This window comes from Schistocerca piceifrons, chromosome 5, assembly GCF_021461385.2.
Source record: "Schistocerca piceifrons isolate TAMUIC-IGC-003096 chromosome 5, iqSchPice1.1, whole genome shotgun sequence".
Classification (NCBI taxonomy): domain Eukaryota; kingdom Metazoa; phylum Arthropoda; class Insecta; order Orthoptera; family Acrididae; genus Schistocerca; species Schistocerca piceifrons.
Genome location: NC_060142.1, coordinates 219,870,026 through 219,873,547, shown reverse-complemented (window position 1 = coordinate 219,873,547; position 3,522 = coordinate 219,870,026). Strand labels below are relative to the sequence as shown.

The 3,522-nt window shown below is 43.4% G+C and overlaps 1 non-coding gene across 1 annotated transcript; it reads left to right on the top strand.

Moving 5' to 3' along the window:
- The first annotated feature begins 2,747 nt into the window (after positions 1–2,747).
- Positions 2,748–2,821, top strand: Trnas-cga. Its single transcript has one exon. It is a non-coding gene; the product is annotated as a tRNA-Ser (tRNA).
- The last annotated feature ends 701 nt before the right edge of the window (positions 2,822–3,522 follow it).

Below are 3,522 nucleotides of genomic sequence, written 5' to 3'. Positions count from 1 at the left end.
TCGAAAGACTGGTGTGGTATGAGCCGCGGCAACTTGAAATTAGCGGAGGTTGAGGCCTGGCGGATAACGAGAAGAGAGGATATACTGAAGGGCAAGTTCCCATCTCCGGAGTTCTGACAGGTTGGTGGTTGTGGAAGTATCCAGATAACCCGGACGGTGTAACACTGTGCCAAGATGTGCTGGCCGTGCACCAAGGCATGTTTAGCCACAGGGTGATCCTCATTACCAACAAACACTATCTGCCTGTGTCCATTCATGCAAATGGACACTTTGTTGCTGGTCATTCCCACATAGAATGCATCACAGTAGGCAGGTCAGCTGGTAAATCACGTGGGTGCTTTCACACGTGACTCTGCCTTTGATCGTGTACACCTTCCGGGTTACAAGACTGGAGTAGGTGGTGGTGGGAGGGTGCATGGGACAGGTTTTACACCGGGAGCGGTTACAAGGGTAGGAGCCAGAGGGTAGGGAAGGTGTTTTGGGGATTTCATAGGGATGAACTAAGAGGTTACGAAGGTTAGGTGGGCAGCGGAAAGACACTCTTGGTGGAGTGGGGAGGATTTCATGAAGGATGGATCTCATTTCAGGGCAGGATTTGAGGAAGTCATATCCCTGCTGGAGAGCCACATTCAGAGTCTGATCCAGTCCCGGAAAGTATCCTGTCACAAGTGGGGCACTTTTGTGGTTCTTCCGTGCATGGCCAGCACATCTTGGCACAGTGTTACACCGTCCGGGTTATCTGGATACTTCCGCTAACACCAACCTGTCAGAACTCCGGAGATGGGAACTTGCCCTTCAGTATATCCTCTCTTCTCGTTATCCGCCAGGCCTCAACCTCCACTAATTTCAAGTTACCGCCGCTCATACCTCACCTGTCTTTCAACAACATCTTTGCCTCTGTGCTTCTGCCCCGACTGACATATCTGCCAAAACTCTTTGCCTTTACAAATGTCTGCTTGTGTCTGTGTATGTGTGGTTGGATATGGGTGTGTGTGCAAGTGTATATCTGTCCTTTTTCCCCCTAAGGTAAGTCTTTCCGTTCCCGGGATTGGAATGACTCCTTACCCTCTCCCTTAAAACCCACATCCTTTCGTCTTTCCCTCTCCTTCCCTCTTTCCTGATGAAGCAACCGTTGGTTGCGAAAGCTTGAATTTTGTGTGTCTATCTACCTGCCAGCGCTTTCGTTTGGTAAGTCACATAATCTTTGTTTTTAGATATATTTTTCCCACGTGGAATGTTTCCCTCTATTATATCCATATCACTAACTTGCCTTCAATAGTCATATTCAGGTTGAGGTTGAGGTTAAAAGAAAGGAAGTAAATTTATGGTACAACCTCTCATCGAAAACAAGATTATATGAGAAGTAGAGTCTCGAACTGGGAAAGTCATCTGTGCTCTTTCAGAGGATTGATCCTGCCATTTACTGTAATACTTTTGTCACCGTAAATCTAAATCAGTGCAGCCTGATGGCAATTCAAAGTACTGCATGGTAACTTGATATGGAGAAAACAGTGGGTAAGCCATAACAAACATCAACTCAAACAATGGTCCGTATATGTCCACAAAATGTATGGTTATTGATGTACACCTGGTGGCACAAAGAAGACATTGCATGTTGCGAACTGCTTCACAGAGATGTGTTCTACGTGCCTGCCAACAAATGAGATGCCTTCCAGTCACAGAGTGATTATTTATTTATTTATTTTCGAGTTCCGTGGATCCTTGATGCGAATGTATCGCTAGGATGTAGAACGTGTCAGGTTGTTACAGTAATGGCCACATGTAGATGATCATGAGGCAACCAATTTAACGTATATAAGCAGATACATGAAAAAGTACATCCACATGTCAAATAATTAGCCACAAAAATTCAGATAACAACACAGGTAATAGTACAGTAATGACATAGATGACTGCATAAACAAATTTAAAGTAATTCATCTAAAAAATATTCTGCCAACAAGTGATTTGCTAATCTACGTAATCAGTTCTATTAGAAATGTATGAAATTGAACACAAATTCAAGAAGTATTACACATTATTAAAGAATTCCTGTAAAGAATAGAAAGAATTATCCAAAAGATAAAGTTTTAGCTCTGTTTTGAATTTAGTAAGATCCCCAATGACTGACTTGGTATGGACAGGAAGTTTATTGAACACTTGTATACTTCAATAATGAACTCCTTTCTGTGCCCTGCTGAGATGTTTTAAATCATTGTGAAGATCATGTTTTCTTCTTGTATTGTGATCATGGTGTGCACTATTCATTTTGTAAATTGCATAATTTTTGTTCACGAAGTACATTAGTGACAAGATGTATTGACAAGGCATGGTGAGGATCCACAGCTGTTTGAATAAATTTCTGCAAGAAGATCTAGGATGCACACTCTTCTGTGCAACAAAGACTTTATTTCCAAAATGAGATTTTCACTCTGCAGCGGAGTGTGCGCTGATATGAAACTTCCTGGCAGATTAAAACTGTGTGCACCGACCGAGACTCGAACTTGGGACCTTTGCCTTTCACGGGCAAGTGCTCTACCATCTGAGCTACCGAAGCACGACTCACGCCCGGCCCTCACAGCTTTACTTCTGCCAGTATCTCATCTCCTACCTTCCAAACTTTACAGAAGCTCTCCTTGTAGAACTAGCTAGTTCTGCAAGGTTCGCAGGAGAGCTTCTGTAAACTTTGGAAGGTAGGAGACGAGATACTGGTAGAAGTAAAGCTGTGAGGGCCGGGCGTGAGTCGTGCTTCGGTAGCTCAGATGGTAGAGCACTTGCCCGCGAAAGGCAAAGGTCCCGAGTTCGAGTCTCGGTCGGTGCACACAGTTTTAATCTGCCAGGAAGTTTCAAGACTTTATTTGCTTTTGGTTGATTTCCCCAGAATATGATGCCATATGTCATAAATGAATGGAAATTACCAACATATGCAGTTTCGATTGTTTCCATGTCACAAACGGATGCAATTTAGCGAATGGCAAGTGCTGCTGAATTCAGTCATTTACATAGGTCAGTGATGTGGACGGACCAGTTTAGTTTGTTATCAATGTGTAAACCCAGAAATTTGGAAGATACAACTTTCACTATTTCTTTGTCTCCACATTTTATTTCAACATTTTCCAATTTTTTGTTTACTGTTTGAAACTGAATGAAATGAGTCTTATTAACATTGAGGAACAGACCATTTGCAGTGAACCAATCTAGAACTTCTTGGAATATAGTGATCGCAGTGTTCTCTAGACTGCAGTTGGGTACCTTGTCAATCATAATGGTTGTGTCATCTGCAAATAGGGTGAAGTGTGCTTCTTGCCGGCCGAAGTGGCCGTGCGGTTCTAGGCGCTACAGTCTGGAACCACAAGACCGCTACGGTCGCAGGTTCGAATCCTGCCTCGGGTATGGATGTGTGCGATGTCCTTAGGTTGGTTAGATTTAAGTAGTTCTAAGTTCTAGGGGACTGATGACCTCAGAACTTCAGTCCCATAGTGCTCAGAGCCATTTGAACCATTTTGTGCTTCTTGGGTCACA